We start from the raw sequence: 23,621 nt of genomic DNA, 5'->3' as shown, positions 1-23,621 counted from the left end.
GGTTATGCGATGCTATTTCCTGCATAGACAACACGTACTGCTGTATGGTTTCTTCTCGACGTCTTTTTCTTGCACCTAGCTCATGAAAAATATCTGCTTTAGTAACAATACGCTTAAACTCACCCACAAGTGCATCTCTCAGCTCAATCCACGTTCGAGTTTTCAAAGACCTCACGAACAGTCTTGCAGTGCCTTCAAGGAGCCTCTTTCCATAAATGAACTTGGTTCGATCATCCAAATGAAGAGTTTCAGCGTACTCCTCAAACTGTTCTACCCAACGATCAATAGGAAAATTGTCATCTCCACTGAAAGGACACAGTACGTTCTCCATGTCTCTGAGGTTATGTGAAACATGTGGCCTTGAACTGGGGCTATCTTGTGTCTCCTCCATCTGCAGCTCCTTCAGTCTTCGCTTCAACAAGATAATCTCTTCCCTCTTTTGGCACAATTCTCGAAGGTTGTTAAGCTGCTCATCGATGTTGTTTTCATGAACAACAACAGGTTGTTCGGTGTGCTCTCCTTCAGACTCCTCGTCATCTGGTGCAAAATCACTTTGCTCGGGCATGAAATCTTGCACAAGCTTTTGAAGATTTTCCTGCGAGTAGCTTTTGACTGCATCCTGCACTCGAAGTTTTAACACCGCTTTAGTACCATCAGTTTTCAATTGAAGAGAACGCAACACGTTTTTAAGAATAGCAACAGTAGCTTTATTTAGAAACTGGTTAAAATCTAGTGACATTTTTGCGAATGTCTTTAATTTAACACTTGTTAAAAAAATTAAACTTTTGTTCAAACTTTACTTAAGAAATCAGATCAGATCCCTCTTCTGAAATTTGTAGGATGGGCGAGCAGATAATTCGAATTAAAAGACTTTATAAGTTCGTGTTACAGCGAAAGTTTATTGAACAAAAAGCACAAAACAGCAATCGAGAGCTGTATTTAAAGACTTAAAATAATACGGTACAAATGTATGATATATTAAATAGCGGGAGGATCATACGATCAAAGAGGAGAAGTTGTTTCGGTTTCTATTTACTCCGAATGTGGCAATTTCAAGTAAACAACAGTGTGTTGTGCAAGAGCACTTACAAAAAAAAATTAATGCCTACACAAGCTTACAGCACATCGATTAATGTTTGCCTGCATAAGATATTATGATTTTTTTATTTTTAATATTTCAATTGCATATAAATGCATACAGCATGCATAACTGAAGAATAACGTCATCCATTGATGACTCATTCCAAATTCAGTGCGCACAGAATTATATCTTAAGATTATGTTTGTGTTTATTTAACTGCATTTGAAATTATTTGGATTGCGTGGAATTCCGATCGGGTTCAGTGGAGTCAATTTCCAAGTCACATTTTCATTCCATTGATTTCTAATTGAAATTAATTACGTCCATGGGAACTGCTGTTTGCACATAAAGTTGTTGCAGGAGCACACTGAACCAGAGTCTGATGTGAAGTGTATGCTTTGAATCAGAGAACTCCTTTATTGCCTCCTCTGAATACGAGTAACGAGTAGTCATAAAGATACACTCAGTGCTGGATATATATTCTGCTGGGCCTTTGTCAAAAACATAAGTTATATTAACTATTCATTTCCCATTATAATGTTTTTTCTTTGAAAGTTCTCATATATAGGCCGATTAAAATTTTGTTAAAGCTTTTTAATTTTAGAGTTGAAAATTTATATCACACTCTAATTATACAGATTAAGAGTTCACTCAAGAAACGTGTGTTGATATGGGCTTAAGCTCTTCAGACGTAGGAAGAGATTAATCGGATTAAGATAAACGGGTCGAGCTTTATGTCTTGGATGATCATGTTTTTGGTTTAGAATTTTTGTAAGCATCTTCGTTGCCTACTCTTATTAAGCCAAGGGAAAAGCAACTGAGATTTAACCTTAAATAAATATTTCAGACATAAAAGTAATAGGTTCACTTGTGACCTTAAATGAGTATGTCACTCCGAGGATCAGATGAACCAAGCTTTTGAAAAAAAAGGAGTCTTGGTGGAGTTCCGTTTTGTGTCCGAATCAGTTTTTTTTTGTCTTTGTTACTGATCTTTTGATTAATTTTTTCAATTATTAGGAATTGGGTTATTATTTGTCTATTTTGAGCCCCCTTATTTTGGGCCTTTAGTATATTCACTTTTTAAAATGGTCCCGCTACGTCACTAAACAAGGTACCTATATGTTACCTACCTTATACCCACCTAGCGTATATGCAAATAACATTGACTACCTACCTCTGCTTCACTCTTGTTTGTGAATATCTATGATACAAGTAGGTACCTGCTTGATTGTAGATCTGTGTAGCAAGTTTTAATTTACACTTGCAATCGCAATTGCAATATACAAGCCATTCATTCATGCAATCGTATCAAAGGTAAAGAACAGTTTTAGAAAAAAAAAATAACACAAAAAAATAGAGAGTTGGGATTTCCAATTAAAATCCTGGCATCATTAAAATAAAAGGAAGCAATTTACAACAACACTCGTTCGCTATAAACATTGAGAGGGACAGCAGAAATACATAACTCACTCGACCGACCTTGTTATAGGGAATTTCAAAGGTCGTTATTATTATTGCACAAAGGCAAAAGAAAAGAATAGATAACTATCATGGTTTTGTATTTGTACAAATTCAATATAATATTTGCCAAACCACTGAGCACATCGAGGAGTAGATATAGTAGATGAAATAAATTTAATTGCAAAACAAAACTACAATACATCCAGTACACATGTTAGGTTACTATACAGTACAGTAAAATGTGTAGTTTCCATTCCCATTCATTTTAAATTACACATCAACCATTTTTGATACACAATGAAATATTAATTCATAGTTCAAAGAGATTTGTCAGTTTTGTTCGATGTTACCATTACAGAATGGAACTTATTGGTGATGAAAGGTCATTTCATTAAAACTAACCCCGATTCATAAAATTAGTCTCTGTTGGACATCTGCTGTATTTTTTTAATGGAATTTGTCCCCAAAACAGAATTTTGAAATTTTATTGTAACTGAAGTTGAACTCAATATAAATTTTGACTGCGCATTTTATGTGTTGACACCAAAAAATTGACACCCTATTATTCATTTATACTTGTGACCATGCACGTTCAAAACAATGAATTAGGATTTAAAGTTTTTTTTTTAAGTGCCGTAATTGTATTCTATTTTTGTGGAAAGAAGTTTTTCACTCTGGCTTAGCAAAATTCTGGAATATCTATCAAGAAAAATACGGGCATCTCAATATTTTGTTTAGCTAAAGATAGATAATGCATCCTGATTTCAATAGGGTCAAAATTATTAGGTACATCAAAAAACAACAGGAAGTCATTCCTTATTTTGTTTAAAAATCTCTTAAATTGGAGTGACATTATGATGAAATATTCATTTATAATTTCACTAAAATGTATTATGTATTTTTGAATAAGAGGCCACCCGCACTCAGGAGGTCTTTTTAATTAGGTTTAAAAACTATTTGACGTCAAGAAGCCATAAGTCAATTGCAACAACTCTTCAAAACAGCCAGCTATATGCATCTCTATAGATGAAAAATTGATTTTATAGACAGAGTGTCATCACTGATACTGATACACAAATACATACATGATGGCAAAGGGACTATGTATATTGTAAACGAAATAATATGCTGAACTATTAATGTCATTATATTTGCCATTATCAGTGATGGTAAAACTTATACACAGACTCTTGTATACATTAAGTGTGCACATAATTTGGCTCCCAGCATGAAAACCAATTAATTTTAATCGAGAAATAGTTCAAAATTGACAAGTGGCATGAATTTTAATCATGACATCATCATGATCGTATTATTTCTCAATATAATAGGTACAGTATGAGGCATCTTAATAATTAAGTTTTCAATAGTTCATACATCAAAGACAGTCTAGTTATGTTTTTTTTTTGAAAAATGTGTGAACAATTGAGAACTGAGATAGACTGTATCTGTCAAATTCAAAATGATTCTTTTTACTTGTGATACTCTGATACTCTGTTTTTTTTTTTAATAAAAGAAAAATATATATTCGACGACTTTACCGATTTAGAGGAAAAATTTTTAGTAGAAGCAGTGCCCGACTCAGGACAACACGACTTTGTACACCCCGACTCACGACAGCCCGATTCAACCCATAGCCCGACTCAAGATAGCCCGACTCATCGCAACTCGACTCAGGTCGAGTTCTTACCTGAGTCAAGTTACGAAGAGTCGGGCTATCTTGAGTCGGGCTATGGGTTGAATCGGGCTGTCGTGAGTCGGGGTGTATAAAGTCGTGTTGTCTTGAGTCGCCGCGTTGAATATTTTATTTCAATTGAAGTTGGGAATTTAAATAAAAATAAACTTTTACGCAGATAGAAATTTAAGCTAAATCAGCAGATCAGCTAACCTTATTTTTTTTATGTTTTTTTTTAACTAAACATTTTTTTTAATGAATAATCATTTTTAGCAAAAAACAAAACCGACTTCCATGGATCAAAACTGGGTTTTATGGTTTTTAAAATAGTTAATATGGCTAAAAGTGAACGAAATTGAAATGGGACCACACTGCAGCCGCCAGCTTTCTAATACAAAAAGAATTATCAAAATTGGTTCACTCAGTCCAAAGTTATGCGGTAACAAACATAAAAAAAAAAAAAAAATACAGACGAATTGAATACCTCCTCCTTTTTGGAAGTCGGTAAAAAGTTTACAATTTTGTTCTGCTATGCTGGTTTTAGAATTACCTATTGATTTGTCAACTTTGTTTTGCTAAATATTCTCCAAAACAAACAAAAACAAAACAAACAGATTTAACGCTTCTCCACATATATATAGATAGTTTTTATAGCTTTATTGATATTTGTTTTAACTTTTCGATACATTTATTATCAAGAAACGTATACTAACCGTCACGTTACAGAGCTTAAACAAGTTTTTTTTAACAATAAGTAATGCTCCAACGTTAAACAATCGTATCAAAAAGTATACTCCCTTGATTCCCTTGAAGAAATTGTACTTGTGTTAAAAAACAGTAAAGAGTACTGGATTTAAATTGACGAAATTAAAATAACATTATTTTAGAAACCATTTACAGAAACGGTTGAGACTGATTTTAGCTTAACATAATTTTTGCCAAAAATTATTCCTTGACGCCTATAACTACCAAAAAAAAAACTTGTACAATTTTGTCCAAAATTGTAGGATGTTTACTAAACAATAACAAAAATCACAACCGCCAGATTTAACGCAAGGACTTCCTCAGCAGAACGCAAGTTAACTGGACCAAAAAACTACCTTGTTCTAGCAAAACGTTGGTTGATGTGAATGGAAAATATTAATTTTTTTATGAAATTAAATGTTGATGTAACTTAACCCCTTAGTACATGAAATACGAGTATGTAGAATATAATTAAAAAAAAAAACAAAAAATTCTAGCAAAAAAAAAGGACTTAACGTGTGATGTTATGTACTACTACCTGTATTACCAAAAAATCAACTAACCACAAAATGTATTCCTCGATTTTCAATTTCAACTTTTAATCTGAATGAACTTCCTGGAATAGTGACTTTATATACTAAGTAGGTACAAATATCAAAAATAAAAAAAAAATCATTTCCATAGACCAACTTCGAGACAATGCCCTTTTTCGAGCTTACTCCACTATTTTGGGCTTGGTTGAATTTAAAAATTTGAATAAGCCCAAATCTCATGGTATGCAACTAATTTCCCTCATACATTTCATTTCGCAAGCAAAGATAAAATATGGCTCCATAAAATCAGTATGCCGACAATTTTTTTTATTGAGTAAACAATGAATTATGCTTCCATTAGATCACACACATACTAATTACAAATTTGCATGCATAAATCTGTCTGCTCTAGCAGAGTTTTTCTCATTTCCGTTCAACTAACCAGTAACAATAAATCCGGCAAACAACAATATTGATCGAATCAACGTCGTTTTGTAAATTCATTCATATGCAACCGGAGAAGGCGTAAAAAACATATTTTTCAATGGACATTACTCTCAATTGCATTTACATAAAAAGGTGATATCGTTAACCAGATATTCAGATGCAGATCTGAATTGATGTGTCACCTCACCATGACGATGACGTATGGATTGGTAAATTTTTTATTATTATTGAAGCACAAAAAAAAATTAATTTTATGTAAATGAAGAGATGTATGGTGGATGTTGTTGAATGGCGGCGCCTCTGCCTTTTAATGTACCTCCGATTGACATTGAAACGTTTTTATATTTTTTCTTTATCATGATTTTATGTTGATTCTTTGAAGACAAAAAAAAAACTAGGGGAATGTTAATTTTTTGTTGTTATCAGATTTCTGATTTAAAAGAAAATGTTTACACACTGTCTTTACGGCTTTTTAATTTTTAATTTGTCAAATTAATCAGCATAAAAATCGTAGTGTAGGTATGGGAAGAATCTTAATTTTGTTGGAGTGCAAACAGATTAACGCTTGAGTGGCTTCAGGTAGGTAATGGTATGATACCTACCTAATTTGTTTTCATACATACTTGGGTTTTGAGGTCGAGTTTTGTTTGTTTTACAAATTTTGATATGTCTCAACATGTACCTAATTGTAAATTACGGAAACAAATGATTTATACTGTCCCACCACAGATTATTACATATGTTATGGCTGAAAATTTGAAAATGATTTGTTTAATTTGTTTAAGTTTTTTAGATCTTATTCATAAGAACCCGCTAGGGAGATAAATAGTTATCCACTAAACAAAGAGATATTAAGCTGCTGTTCAATGTTACATAGTTTCTTATTCATTGAACATTTTTCAAACCATTATTATTTATAAAGAGCTTTTATCGAACAAAAAACAAAAATCTATAACATTTAGGTAAGCAGAAACAGAAATTTGTTGAAAGAATTTTCAACAGACAGTTGGCCTGATTGCAAATTATAAATTTAGTCAGCATCTCTGAAGGAAGTCCCGGTGAGTGCAAGAATTTATTTTTTGAAAGTTTCAGCAAAAAATTAAAATGAATGTAAATACTTTCTTGTCTTCATTCTTTTATGGAATGTTTAAACATCAATTTGATCAATATCCTAATGAAGCTACTACTAAATCTCTTAACGCTCATCTTTTCTACATTGCATATCATTTTAAATATGTAAAAATTTCGCGTCATAATAAGTAGTGCTTTATTCACTCACTACATTGGGTTTATGAATAAGGCTGTCATAGTGTATTTACTAGAATTTCCATCCCAATTGATTTCTAAAAAGTTGAATTGTTGTAGGTACCTCCTCTGCACAGATCCAAAAACTGATTTGCCTCACATTTTTTTTTAGCTATTATACATCGTTTTGAAAAAAAAAAAAAAATATATATAAAAAAAAACACACTGGGAAAATCTGTAAAATAAAAGTGGTCAGTTGTGATTTATTGAATATGACACCGAAAATGTATCGTTCACGAGAAATAAACAACTATCTTGTGCTGAAGCTGCCGTCCCCAGTTTCCGGCCACCTTTCGGAAAATCGTTATAACTAGTGATTTTGTAGGGTTTATTCCAGCTCTTATGCTGTTCTCTTATATGTTGGAGCAGCATACGAGTGAAAATTTGGAATAAACCCCTTTGAAATCACTTGCTATAACGATTTTCCTAAAGGTGACCGGTAACTGGAGACGGCCGCAAATAGGCAACTCTACCCTACAGTGTTCTCCACCTAATTTTTCTTGCGTTACATTGTTGTCTCGCTTAAGCAAACAAATCTTAGGTTTGTTATAGGAAAGATAAAATAGGTTTAATAATTTTGTGTCCTTTCTTTTCATCCAAAATTTTTATTTCTATTGCAAAACAGAACCCGATTTTGTATTTCCTGTTTGCCTGTAATCCAAGCTGTATTGTGCCTTAGAAAATCGTAGTTTTGAAGATAAATTTAAATAAATCAGGCAATAAATTCCGAGGTCAAAACAAAAAAATTAAAATTATGCTGAAAACAAAAAAGAAAATCACAACACAATTTTTCATATCAACTACATAAATCAATATAAAAACTACAAACATTTTATGAAAACTCCTCACCATTCTCTATCAATAAAATATTATTTTTGATTGTTAATTCAAGTGCAAATCTGAATTGTTGTAGGTACCTCCTCTGCACAGATCCAAAAACTCATTTGCCTCACATTTTTTTTAGCTATTATACATCGTTTTGAAAAAAAAAAAAAATATATATAAAAAAAAACACACTGGGAAAATCTGTAAAATAAAAGTGGTCAGTTGTGATTTATTGAATATGACACCGAAAATGTATCGTTCACGAGAAATAAACAACTATCTTGTGCTGAAGCTGTTTGCCACCGAAGGTGTTCATTTCAATATTCACATGATACTTGTCAAGTTGTCACGACTCTCGACCCATGCAATATAAACCAAACTACTTCAAGTTGCCCAGTGCCAGTCATTAAAGCGAATAACGAATAACTTCTTGTTGCTGTATTAACTCATAAACAACTTTGAATTTAAAACCGCCCAATTAGAGTCCACATTAACATTTTCCTAAGGTTAATAGTCGTCGTCGTTTGGGATGTCATGCCATGTCAGTGTATGCGTTTTTTTAATGTTTTATCCACTAATTATGCAATAAATGAATAAAGCAGCTATACCAACGAGAATGTTTGTATGTTATATTCACATAACTATAAACATAGACGACCAACATACACAGCAGCTGAGAATTTAGGCCCCCCCTCATCAATGATTAATGATGATCAAGTACATTTCGATTGCAGATAGACGAAGAGAGGTCAGAATCGTTGGCATTGGGCCGATTTCAATCGAAAATCCACACTATTAAAAGACCATCACTCAATCAAAGAGTTTCCCAATCCCAACATCCCCAAACTGAAAATGGTTCTAATTCTATCCCATCTGTTAGTGTTTGCGTGTCGATGGTCGAGATAAACGGCCAAACGAATTCAAGCAGTATCCATCATGTGGTATTATTGAAACGAACCGCAATCACAATTGGTTTGGGGATGCAGCAGCTAAATGTACAGGATATTTATCTTTCTATGACTGGCGACTGGCCTTTGTCAGACATATCTAATTTATTTTATATGCAATTGATTTTTTTTGTGTTTTTTTTTTTTTTTTTTGTTAGTTTGGTAAACATTTTTTCCAAATAAAAGTGTTTTGAGAATTATTCAACAAAAATTGATATTTTATGTTGCAAAAAAAAGTAATAAAATATTAAATTAAAATGGAATAAAAATATGATTTGATTTGAATTTTAAAATAAAATTGTCAACAGAGTTAATTAATAGAAATAAATTCAAGCATGTATACAGTCAATTATTTTACACGTTTTTTAGTTGAGTGCGAACAGTATAGCGTTGCTTAAATATTAATAATATTAATTATTGACTTTCATTTCAATAAAATTTGAAATAAATCACTGAACCAATTTCGAAAGATTTATTTATTTATTTTTTTTTTTTTTTGAAAATCATACGGTTTGGTGTTTTTATGTCACACTCGTTATGTAATGTAATTAAGCTACTTAGAGGTAGATAACGTTTAGAGGACTTGGAATACAGAATACAGTGTTCTCCACATAATTTTTCACCCTTATTATTGTTTTTTCAAAACAAAACCCTATTTTATATTTCTTGTCTTCCTGCAAAAAAAATTCAAAACACTTCTTCAAATCAAATAAATCAAAATGAAAGATAAAAAATTGCCATGAAAACACTTCACTCGTTTACCATTCTCTTTCAATGAAATATTATTTTTGATTGTTAATTCAAGTGCAAATCTTTTTACGAGTAGCTGTATAAGTTCACACATTATGCTCACGAAAAAAATAAACTTTTATAAATGCACATGGCAACTCTATTATTATCGACGCACTTCCAAAAACACAGAACACCAACAAAATTCAACTCCCCATAAGGCCCACGCCTTTCACCAAAACTATCTCTTGCGCAACCTCTCATGCGGAATATGAATAGGATCAAGGCTTCGGTAACAAACAAAAAATATCTCCCGCATTCTGAAAATAGATGCGGCTAATTATTAAAGTTGTTAATTTATTTTTGACAATTTGTTTACAAATGAGCTTTTAGTGTTGCTGTTAAAAAAAAAAGTAAAAATGTTGAATTGTTGAGATGCGCGTAAATCAGATAGTTTGACTACTGCTGCATGCTAATTGCAACTTCAACACTTTATCGTTCGTTACCCAATCACGATGTGTCGATGGGGCGCGGTGCGGGTGTGTGTCAGTCGGTGTGCCCGCCACCGTTAAATGTGTGTACACTACTGACAACTTCTCTTTGGTCCACTTCGGATTCGGAAGGCTACCAAAGCAATAAATACTTTCGCGCGACAGCCGTGATGTCATCTCTAAATAACCTTATACCGCTCCGGTCCGAGGCATTTGGGGCCAACTATTGCTTGTGGGGTTAATGGGGCGCCCATCGTTAAAATTTGTTTGTGCTTTTTGGTTGGCATTGCATAACTTCGGTTCTTTCAGTATTGTGTTTGCTGATAACGAGTTTTAAATATTTCAAGTTTTTGTTTTTTTTTTTTTATTTTGTTTATTTTTTGTAAGCGGCATTACGCTATTTGGCTTTGCGAATAACACTGAATAACTTTTTTTGTCATTTTTACGTGAGCTGGATTTGTTTGAAAAGATATCTAAACATTTCATTTCCCAACGTGAATTATTGTTGGCTGCATTGATAAGTACATATTGTTGAGTAGCCAATCTGCTAAATGATAAAAGTTGGCTAACAAATAAAATTTATGCTAAACAGTCAGAGTCATGTTGCATTTCAAATTTAACTGCAATAAGCATTTCAATGTCTTTAACATTAATCAAAGTTCGTTAAGCTTTTTGAACATTAAAAATAATAATAAACACAATCTAAGGTACATAAATCACAATATGCACAAGGTTGTGGTAAGATAATATTATCGGACGAACAATCTTTGGTTAGCGGCAGCATTCCTCAAATATAGGACGGCAAGAATGATGAACAACATCAGAAACAATAAAACAAGAACACCGTGAAGCAACATTACCTACATATGTACCTATACATGAGTTGTGAAATATCTGTGTACCTACCAAATGACAATACTTATGACACTACTGCAAAATAAAGGAGGAAAATTTATCGACAGATAAAGATAATTAATTTCTTGTATATGTCAGTTGATTTTTCAAAAGATGTTTTGTATAAACAAATGTAGGTATGTTTATGGGTGTTATCTGCCTTGTAATGACAGTAATATTACAAATGAAGGTTAAAATGTGTAAAGTTCAAAGTTGAGTTTTTGTAGAACGGAAATAAAAATAAATATTTACAACCTAAAGAGTTAACGAACCTGGAGAGTAGTTAATAATGATAAATGATCAATAAATCTGGTGGAATGTTACTCAGTATGTAGTACAATGAAATGATAATAACTATCAAGAAGCATAGAAAAAAATACAATTGAAACATAAACTGGTAACTTTTATGAAAAACGCTAAATATGTAATAATGTTTCGCACTAACTTCAAGGGGCGTATTTTTACCGATCTTGCTTTAAATTTTAAATTCAATAATTTAATGAAAACCATTATTCAATGCAGGATACATGGATTGGTTAAAAAAACGATCTGATCTCGAGAAATTGCATCACTATGGCAGAAAATAGGAAAAAGTGGCACCCACATTTCTGTTCGTGTGTTTCCATCTCGATTTCTTCCTTTCGGACTTTCTCGTAAACGTTGGAATTAATTTCAACAGAAAACCATTTTAGAAACTTTTTATTTAGGATTGAATAACCATAAAAGTGTCACAGGGAAAAAAGACGCTATGAATGAGATATGGGTTGTGTATTCTACAATCTACAAGGAAAGAAAAGGGCTTTTTGGTTACTAAGCAACCAAAACTATGATTAAAAAATGCTGTTTATTTTTATAATATTTTAAAAATAAGTATAAATATTTTTAAAATTTTGATTCTTATTTAAAAGGATTTTGTTTTTTTTTTTTTTCTGTTTATTTATGTACTAACACTGATGAAAAATGACCATGATTTTATTCAATTATTGCGTGAAAGTATTATATAGTTTAATTTGGGTGTGTTGGCACGTGGACCAAATTTGTAACCCAACTTATTTGTAAGTTTTCCATGTACACTGTGGCGTATACGTACTTTTTTTTTAATATTTTTTTTATTTTTTATGTTTTTTTCTACTTTTTATTTTAATTTCTCTATAGTATAAGTGTTTCTCTATAGTATAATTTTATTGGTTTCGTGTCAAAAAATTGAGGTTTTAATCAAGATCAACATAACGATGAGTGAGAAGTTTAAAAAAGTAGTTTTCATCATGCCGTCCGTTGTCGGTCTGTGTGTCTCTGCGTCCACCGGTTTAATATCTCCCATAATAACGATTTTGACATTATTGCAATTTTATCGAAAACGGCTCTAACAATTACTATTATATTTGGTTTATCCAATTGTCTTAGTTTTTAGTTTATTTTTTTTATCATTCGGATTAGGAAAATATGGTGTTGACGTTTTTGGAGAAAATTTACATATTATTTAATTAGTCTCTTTTATTTTACCAAAGGCTGAACAAATTTTACTCAAAATTAACACACAGATATTTCTCGTCATGAAGATGAAAAGTTAACTTTTCGAAAACGTTTGTGAAAATAAAAACAACAATTGTACTATTCCGAACTAGATTTTTTTTTTCAATATTTTATGAATTTTGTAATTCCTCTTTTAGCTTTCATTATTGTACTTATTTATTTGACCTTTTTGATAGCAAATAGCTTTTTTTTGGATGGATTTTGAATTTTTCTGAACTAAATGCCATGAAAAAATTAATAGTGAGTCCCTAAAGTACGCCCACTTGAGCCTCGTGAACCGTTAAAATAGAACCACAATACGTTTCTTTCACACATCTTATCGCAATTCTCAACTCACAGCCATAAAAAATAATTAAAATTCCATGTTTGATTAAAATCTTGTGAGGTTTTTTTTACTCTCGTTTTTGCTTATTCAATATCTACTAAATAGATTGTCAGTTAAATGGCATTTGTATAACTATGCCTATAGATATGTTGCGGTATGTCGCATATAGATAGCTTTTTAATTCATTTGAATGTATAAACCAATTTAAACACAGTCCAAGATACAAATAGGCAACACACAAAAAAAAAACACCATTGAACCAATATTGCCCCAAATGCAGAGTCCACAAACCATTTGTGCCATAATAATTCATTGTGGCAATTCCAGCCAACTTGGAGTTGCAGTAGCTATTGCTGTGTGTAGCCGGTAGAGTAAATATACACTCTCGGAAATTGTGGACAAAATCAAGCTCACTCTGCATGCAATTTGCAGTTCAATCTCAATAATCAGTCCTGCTGCCTGGTAAATTCCTTAAAGTGCTTGAACACCGAACATGGTATCGTTTGTGTGCACAAGAGTTATCTAAAGTGTTGTTGCAAGTGAGTGGGGGGAATCAATTTATAGCTTAACCTCAAATGATTGTTCAATTTGAAGAGAATATTCAAATAATTTCTACGCACGCAATATGCATCTATACTCTACAGCCAGCAACACAAGTGCACACAAACAACGTACGGTACGAAAACGAAACGAAACGAGTGCCAGAGAGCATTGTTGACAAATTGGCTGACAATGCTAGCTACTGCATCAGATTCTACACGACAGACAACGCGTGAATGAGTCACGCCACTTCTCACTTGGCGCTGTCGACAAAACAAAAAGTTATTAATGAACCTAAATTGTGCGATTGTGATACGCGTCGTGCTTATATGAGATAGATACTTTATTTCTTTAATTTGTAAAGATTTTTCCATCTGCTGCACGTACAACGCAAGTGTACGGCGAACATCCAGCTCTAGACCAGACCGAGGCTCTGCACTAGATGCATCACTATTTGTAGGTCTGTGGTTCTCCGATTTGTACAACTTTATTCTAGATGAGCTCAACTTAGCAGATTCTTACGAATGCGACTGTTACACTGCCATAATTGCGCACATCGAGATTTAAAACAAAAGAAGGATGGTATTGGTGTGGTCATGTTAGACAGAGCTGTCGCCTTCTTTATTTGTAAAGTTAAAGACTATTGATTTCAACTTAGATCTAAAGTTTGTATTGATGAGGAAATAGCGCAGCGTAGGCGTAGTGGTGGAATAAATTGATCTAGGAACTGTATCCGCGATTTGCTTTCTCACGGAATAAAATCAACACATAAGATAACTTTTTAAAGTGGTGCGGCGGTGTTGCATCTAATTTTTCATTCAAAATGAAATGGTGGTGTGGCGGTGGTGCACCGAATTTTTTCATTCAAAATGGAATGGTGCGGACGTGGTGCTGCAGCGGAATTCCATTTTTTTGTCGCAGATGAACTTGCAACAAAGTTCTGCCCATAAATGACTTAATACATGCACGAAACTACTGAAACTGCAAATACTCATCAGGAGTTCTGCAGAAGAAATAATTAGTTTAACAAGCTAAGAATTATTCAGTATGACTACGTGCTGAAGTCGTAGAGAAGGGCGTATAGCCTGTTCAATAAAGTGCCACTCACCAATAAGCTATGCATTAAACGTGTAGAATAATCGGCAAATGTAACGAATTAACAAAAAAACTCTACAAAGCCTTCAACATTAATGATACGAAAAATTAAAGAAGACCTTATCTCCGATGAGTTGTTAGATCACCATCGATTTGAGATAAAAAAAAATCGACAAGTCTAGGAGGTGATCGACTTAGATGGAAGATGATTTTAAATTCAGACTCAACACATCAAAAGTTTATGTTTTTACATGAGATAGTTATTAGATTTGCAAATAGAGTTGACAGCACTGTTTAATACTAAAAACGATGCCTTTTGTTTAATCCGATTTGTTGGTTTGTTATTTTGAGGAAACAATGTCAAGTCCAGACAATGAAACAAGAAAACACTTTTTTTTTTTATTTTTCAGCACCAATTAAATAAGTAAACGAAAGCAAGTGGTGTATACAAAATCAACGCATTACTTTGTTATACGTTTTTCCTTTCACTAACAGCTGGTTTTTCATTTCGTCGTTTGACGAAATATGATGAAATAAAAGGAAAGAGTGCGTCAAGACAAGACCAAGACCTCCTGATGATAATAAAGACAATTCATCATTTTTGTTGTAATAAGAGGAAATTGAATCGGGCCAAGGATTATCACTTAACTATACAGCTGCTGGCACTTTTCACCTTTTGCCATTTTACCTCAATAGGTGGGCTGATTAATCAGCAAATCGGCATTTAGCGGTAATTGAACGACGCTAAGCAGTAATTATAAATGGTTGTCATTAAGCAGCTTTGCGATTTGAATTTTTCGCTGTAAATCATAAATCGTTTCGTTATTTGTTTGTTGCCTATGCTTAATGCTTTATGCCTACAAGACTTGACTCTTAAGTAGTTTCGCTTTAACTCAAGTTGAAGTCAGCATTTCTAATTTGCTATGAGTATGAGTTTGAGTACTCGTACAAGTTGGGGGGTGATTTAATAGTAAGAGCTTATCTCTGTGTCTTTTGCAAAATTGCCAGATTGTGCCATTTGCTATTATGCATTCATTTGCAATGGGCTATAAGGCTGATGGAGAATAAGTCAAGATGACATTTCATGTGCTTTGATAAATGTATTCCATAGATTGAGTGTCTTAAAAGGCAATACGTTATTTCAAAAGCCAGTCACCGAATATGAGCCATTTCAGCGGGATGTCTATTTTTATATATACTTTTTTTTTAGTTTGGATTTATGTGTTATTTATCTTTAAAGTAGTGTCTGGCATATGCAGATTCTATAAATCACTCTATGGTGTTTTTCATCGCCTTTTTGTCGGATTGATTTATGTTTTTATGCAATGGACCAATGGAAATGACAAATCAATTCGAAAGGGCTGAATGGGAAAATGCGGATACGTGAAAATTAAAAACAGAAACAATATGTTACACAGAGAGAAAGAAAATTCTACATGCGTAACATACTTATATTTTAGGTTAAGCTTTGTGCAGTTATTGCTATTGTAACATCGATTTAAGTTGCCCTTACAGAAGTACGCCGTGACGCGATGTTTAGTGCGATGTTTAGATCGATGGACTCGATCAAAAATAAAAAAGTTTTAAAGCGTTGGGACTCGGTGGTAAATTGTAGGTATGTCCCTTCCCATGCAAATTCAAAAACTTGATCAGGTGTGCCAACAAAATTTAAGTGGTCTTCAAGACTGTGGGTAATGGCTGCATTAACATTTAACAATAACATTTTTCAGTGACAAAAGTCGTCCAACAATTAAAATATCAATTTTGATAAAAAATGATAATAAAATATCAAAAAAAATTTCCAAAATGTGACATTTAAATATCATATTGATAATAAAAATATTGTTTCAACATTTTAAATATCATAAAACACATTTTATAGAGCATTTTTGGCTGATATTTAAAAAATGTTAATTTGATATTTAAAAAATGTTAAATTGATATTGTTTTTTTTTTTTTCGGTGTGTAACTCTTACAATATTGACATCTAAAGTTGTGTATGATTCAAATTTTTAAAGACTTTTCAAAGTTCAGGGCGGAAAGGATTTCCTCTGGCTTGCTTCTTCTCTGAGAAGTACCTAATGCTAGATTTCTAGAGGAGCTACAATACAATTTTTTTAGGTGGAGTGGTGGCCCGGCCCGTACATGGTTAGCATATACTAAGGATTTACTACCGAGGCCTTAAATTTTATACATATAATTATTAGACTTTTTAGGACTTTCAAACAAAACTATTAGAATAGTTTTTTTTTTCTTACAGTGTATTCTGAGATATATCTTGCCACGCGCTGAGTGACCGCAAAAGTGCACTTTTCAACATGTAATCATTATACAGAAAACTTTTATCACTTGTCTGGTGTGTGTTCTTTGATTCATGGTAGATTGGATAATCCAATTCCATTTGAAAAATGATTTCAAACGATAAACAAGGAGGAATGAGTTCTGGGAATTGAAATATGCGATGCAGACGTTCTTATACAGTAACTCTGTTGATGCAAACACACAAATATGTGTAGTATCATCACATATACCAACTGTATTCAGCTGCTACTATACATTCTACAAAGGGGAGCTTTTAAATTTTTAAAATGCACACAGCACGAAAACTGTTTCAACTTTGACATTTTCCATTAGGTATAGGAAAGGTATGAGGTATATCAATATACTCGTAGCTCGTACATATATGTACAAAAGGTACATTAGTTCATTACTTTCGCGCAAACAAAATATGAGGCTGCTATTCTGCTGCTGCATCTACAGAAAGCATTCCGATTCGCAATATTTTTTTTTCCTAAAGGGTATTTTTTTTAAGTGCTCAATGCTAACTTTAAACTGATCCTGAGTGCCCTTATAATGTTTTGCAGAGCAACATTAAGGAATTTAAAAAAAAAGAGGAGAGTGCAAGTCGTTGGATATTTTAATAAGCATCAGGAGGAAGAGGATGTTGGTGTATATAGGTACTTATACCTACAGTTAACGTTTATTTACACAGAGCAAAGGTTTTGTGAAAGGAAAAATATCATACGACTTTATTACCGGAGGGTTGGATTTGGATACCCACATGAAACCCCCATACGTATAAAACATATTTCAAACCGTGTGGTTAAAGTGTTGGAAAATTACTTGAAGTGTAATTTACATTTTTATGAAAGTTTTATTTTCTAAAAAGTTAAATGATTAAATGAATGAGTTGGTGTTAAAGTTGGCGATAAAAGTTAGTTTTTTTTTTTTTTTTGAAAAACGAAAAGATGTTAGATAAACAAATGAAATGGTTTATTCTTAAAGAACATAAAATGTACAGATTGATCCCTAGAACTTCACATAAAATTGAGGAAAATTGCTATTAAAAATCGAGATTAAGCGTCTAAGAGACAGTTTTTCAGTCGTGAGTTAACTCAACACTTACAACTTGAACCTATGTATTAAAAGAGAGGTTGTTCTTTTGTCAATATCACGAGTTTGCTGATAAAATTACGGGTTGCTCTGATGAAATCATTAGTGTGACTCGGTAAAATCACGGATTTTTTCTATAAAATCTAAGAATAGTACTGTTAAATCACAGGTTTTCCTAGTAAAATCAAGTATGGTTGCGGTTAATCATAGGTTGCTTCTATAACATCACGGATTTTCTAAATAAGAGGACTATAGATAGATTTCACGAATTACTTTAGCAAAAAATTAAATTTTTTCTCGGTCAAATCATGGATTGCTTTGGTAAAATTATACAGGTTTTCGCTACATAATCTTTTTGATAAGATAATAATTTTGCAGGGTAAAAAATTTGCTTTCGTCAAGACACGAATTGGCCCGGTTAAAAGTCTATCTATCAAAATTCCTTTCCTCCAATACTTGAATTAAAATTTCAAAACTCAGAAGCTTTTTGATGGCAGAACTCAAACTGATTTCTTCAAATTTGTTCTGAAGCAGATACCCATTCAACAACTTGTGAAAATGGATTAAGCGTATTATTTGTAAAATCATTACTCTGTCTTGTATTAAGCGTGAATGTAGGGCTATAAAAAGTTGTGTTAATACAACTTTTTAAGAAGCTATAAACTTTTTCCAAAAAGTTAAAACACCCATAGGTTTGACCAACCTTAGCTTCAACAACTTAACTATAATGGGCCTCAAGCTTGCTTGATTAAAATTACTTGTAAGCCAAATCTCCTCTGAAGCACAGCTGCGCCATGATCAAAAACTGATTTTACCGAACCAGAGCCGTACCATGATAAAACAAGTTACAAGTTTTATGAACCCCCGCCGAGTCACGCAGCGTACAGTCCATTTTTCCGATAAACGGATGTGGTAGGGTGGTCAAAAAAGATTATTGTTTAAAAATTAAATATTCATTTTTATTTGGGAAGTGTAATTAAAGTGCAAAAAAAAACTTCTTTACTTCCTATACGGATCGTTGCTTGAAGAACAAAATTCAAACAATGAAACGTTTTGATTTGCATCCTTGAATTTTAGCACGATTTCATCAGGAATACCAATCCAAAAGAATAATTTAACAGAACTCGTATTTTTTCCATAAAATTTTGTATAAAACCATTGCCTACATGCGAAATTCCAATAAAATCTCTTATCTACATATGAATGTACTGGTTCATACATATATGACTGGTTCTTCATTTATGCTCCATTTGAGCATGTATATAAACGAAAAAAAGATGTCCTTGCACATTTCGCTTTTGCTACCCATCCAAAAAACCAAGCCGAAGCCCTCTCTATCTCTCTGTGATGATGTCTTTTGTATGTTTAACTTTTCAGCACGTGCGGTTTATTGGACTCTCTAACAGTTGCACAAACACAAACCAGCCAACTTCACATGAGGAAAGGAATATAAAACGAGGGCAGGCTCAGGAGCTGGGAATCTAAATTATCTAAGAGCCCAGTTTTATGGACTTGTTACACACATTTTGAAATGGAATAATAAAATAAGGACGTGATATTTTCCCTTCCGCGGTGGTGCTCCATGAATTTTTCACCTCACTTTAAAGGGTAAAAAAGTTAAGCCGTAGATATAATACCAGAGATACACTTTTCCAGTGGTTTATTTCAGTGAAAAGCAAGTGAAAGTTTATCTCTCTCTGCATAAAGTTAAGTATGTTTATGCTCTTGTGGTGGTTGCATATTTTAAAGGAAAAATTTTTCTATTTACTTGTATAAAACAAGGCTTAAAGTGTGTATGTTCTTTATGGAGCATAAATTTATAGTATTCACACCGTTTAAGCACCAGACCAGAAAAAAAAGACTAAAGTTGCACAAGAAAACTATGAGTAAGCGCAAAGGGGACTCACGTGACCTCATTTAGAAATGCAACAACAACACAACAAAAAAAAATTCAAATAATACTTTTAAATAGTTTTGAATCTATTCAAAATTAAAGCGCATTTGTCAACTAGATTTATACAACGCATGCAACACAGCTCCAGTTCGTGCTGCTGTCGATTGCCGCGTTCTTCATCGTCGTCGCCGCCGCTCCTTTAAGTATCTTTAAGGCTTTGATATTAGTTGCATGGTAAAGTGCGGCTATGGAATGGCCACCACTACCGCGGTGCTTCAAGGTTGCATCTACAAGGTACCTACCATGTTTATCTTTTTCTTGAGTTATACGAAAGATAAAATGAAAATGTTAATGCAAAGTGTTCGTTTGCGGAATAAAAAAAAACTTTGTTCGCCCACACTTAAGTATTCCTTATTTAAAGCGTTGTAGTTTATTTGATTATAATGTGAGTATCCGTATCCCAAATTGCTTAACATTGGAGTCATTGACCTCGCAAACAATATATCTACTTTGGCACTTAGCAATAGTAAGTTATTACGTGTTTTTGGGTTTAGTGGAGTTTCAATGATCCAATTTGATCATGCAAGAATTTCAAGATTGACATCGATTCAGAACTTTTTTGGAAATCGTCTTTTATAACACTTCACGTGTGGGTAAGCAAGGTCGATTATCTCTTAAATATATCAGTTTCAATGATCACCTTCATTTCATACAGAGGAAGACGAATGTATCTGAATGTCGAATAAGTGGAAACTCTGAAAGGGGATATTATAAGAATGCCACATCCCACATCTCACTGATGAGGTTTTGGGTTTCACCAAGCGAGGACACCAGGGTGTCAATGAAAAAATGTCAGGCGATCCCATGCTGAATAGACCAGAACTGCTGAGAACAGTCCTTTCAAAAAAGAAGTGAAAGCTGCATCGTTGGGCTTAACTCTTTATTTCTGGTTCTAAACTTCTAACCTATATGTACCTATTTCATTCTGCAGTTTATGGACAGAAAATTAAAATCAGTTCTTAAACTGGGTTATTTTGATATCATCAAGAATATTGTGGACGTCGAATACTTTGATAATAAAACCATGACCTTTTTTCTTCCGTTTGTGGCCCATGTATCAAACTCATTTTTTGTTTTCCTTGAACATATCTGCCTGATTGGGTTACCTTGTTCCCAAAAGTTAAAAATATTCATCTTTTGATAACAGCAAAGGCAATTACTTAACAAAGTTCATGTTTAATTTGTGGCAGCAAAGGCCAGAGAAGTTTGAACCTGCTTGAGTCATTTCATAACCATCCTAAGTAATCTCTTTTCTTTTCGAATGCTTTGTAGAAATGATGTACCTATTGGAAGAAACATTTTCCAAATTATCTCGAACCACTATAAGCAATTACTATTAATTATTCGTTGACATACTAAATGTGAATCACCTAGTCTATCAACCTCCTCCAGCTCCTTTCTAAAACCTAAAATTATAATCCTGAATTTCTAAGAGGCCGCCATGTGGATAGTTTGATTTGCTTTATTATTCCAAATCAATATAATCTTCTTGAGTAGGTAACTAAACCTAGCAGACACTGTTTTGCATTTTTAATTATAATCATTTTTAACAAACTAGTTCAGGACACACCTACCTATCGATGTTCATGTATATTTTCACACGATTGTCCTTATAGTCGGAAATATTTTGCAACTTTTATGAGGTCTTTCAATTAACCTAAACCACATAGATAAACAAGCGGCGGCGTATGCCAACAACGCCAACGCTTTTTGAAATCGATATGTTGTGATGTTTTTTTTTTGTTGTTGTTTTTGTATGGTAATTTAAATCCCTTTCATGACACAAGACCTCCCTCAATCTCATTGCACACAAAATAATGCTGAATAGCTGAATAAACTCTATGAATAGACAACAGAGCGTTCGGCTGATGGTTTTGACAAAAAAAAATAAACCTCAAATTCAATTTAATTAAAATTGAATTCAGTGCTGATGCCGACCAACAACAACGACTCTGCGTGGTTTGGTCTTGATTTCGGTTTCCAATTTCCCTTTTTAGTCTTAAAAATTTTCCAGAAAAACAATTGTCGGTTCATTATGTACGGCATCCGAGGCAATAAAAGAGTATAAATCAAAAAAAGTCCCCTATATAATACGTGGGTTATAATGGTAGATGTTAAACAAGGCGTAGGTACTTATCGAAGTAAATGTCATGAAATGGGTTTTTCAACCAAGGCAATGCTCAATACCTAATGAAGTTTGATTAGGTATAAGCATTTAAAGAATAGGGGTTGGCCTTTAATGTATTGATCGGAATTTTTTTTTGATTTTTGATTAGGAGTAAATTGATCTTTTCGTAGAATAAACCAAATTACAGGCACCTAAAGATGCTTAAGTTAAGATGTATGCAAACTATTGAATGTTTTAAAGGGCAAAGGTTTTGCATTTGAATCTGTTCCGAGCGTATCAAAATGTAATATTTTGGTATCTCTAACAATATTGTACCTAAGCATTTATTCACATTAATGTCTTCACTCATCAATGAAGATCTTCGTCACAGCAAAGTATTGCTTCTTTTTTTTAACTTGTTGTTTAAACAATCTAGAATTAAAAATTTAAACAAACTTTTGTTCATATTTCTTGGAAATAAATTTATAACCTCTTTATTTTAGACTTGAAGAAAATTGAAGAAGAACACCGCAACTGCGTCCTTGGTTGTGGTGCATTTTGATTTTAATAAATTAATTTCACTCAAGTTCTTTTAAAAGCATCACCCATATATATACTCAAAAACTTCAGAAAATTCGTTTTAGTAAAAAAAAATATAATTTCCTGAGAAAGTTTTTTCTTTGTTTCTATTTTTTTTTTTTTGTATAGAACTACCCAAGGACTTCATTACTTTTGCCTTGCCCATAAAACGACCAAAGAATGAAGATTTTTTTTTGCTTTGTTCATAACTCGAATAAAAGTTGAAATAAAAACAATAAAAAAAAAACACTGAAAACTCCTTCATTTAATTAAAAGCCGGCTTGACGAGAAAATGTACATTTAGTTAAACGAAAAATGCATGTGGTGACCATATTTAATTCTTTCTTTATTATTTAAATTGTGAGGGTTTTTATTTTAAGACTTGAAAAGTACAGTAGTTTAAAAAATTTCAATATAAACTTGATTTATTTCTAAAAATAAAACATGTCAACATTAAAACTGCTATTGAAAAAATGTTTCTTTGCCATTTTTTTTCAACGGAACTTAAAAAAAAATTGTGTTGGTGTTTTTTGTACCTACTTTTTTATGTTTGTTACCTCATAACTTTGGACTAAGTTTACCAATTTTGATAATTATTTTTGTATTGGAAAACTGGTTCAATTTCATCCAGTTATGACTATAGAAACCATGAGAAAAACCATAAAACCCAGTATTGGTGGTGATATAGAACCAGACAAAAAAACACGAACAACGGCCTACAAGTATAGAAGTTGGAGATTTTATTCATAAATTTCTTTACTTGTTTGAAATATTTTTCTAAACTCAACCGTCCGAATATATGTAGGTATATGTATGTAAATTATAATAAAATCAAAATTCGTATGAAAAAAATTAATTGCGACTGCATTGAAGTATTACCAACGTTGATACTACAACATTTCTTTTAATTTGTGTTTCAAAATTCTATATAAATCCATAATTCTGCATTTCAATGTTCTTTGG

The 23,621-nt window shown here is 32.7% G+C and overlaps 1 protein-coding gene across 1 annotated transcript in view; it reads left to right on the top strand.

Moving 5' to 3' along the window:
- The window catches only part of LOC129913438 (uncharacterized), a 69,661-nt gene that overhangs the window by 31,716 nt on the left and 14,324 nt on the right, over nt 1–23,621 (top strand). The gene's annotated exons all lie outside the window — the stretch shown is intronic.

This window comes from Episyrphus balteatus, chromosome 1 (genome assembly GCF_945859705.1).
Source record: "Episyrphus balteatus chromosome 1, idEpiBalt1.1, whole genome shotgun sequence".
In the NCBI taxonomy this organism is placed as follows: domain Eukaryota; kingdom Metazoa; phylum Arthropoda; class Insecta; order Diptera; family Syrphidae; genus Episyrphus; species Episyrphus balteatus.
Note: the sequence above shows the minus strand (reverse complement) of the source record. Positions and strands in the feature narration are given on the sequence as shown.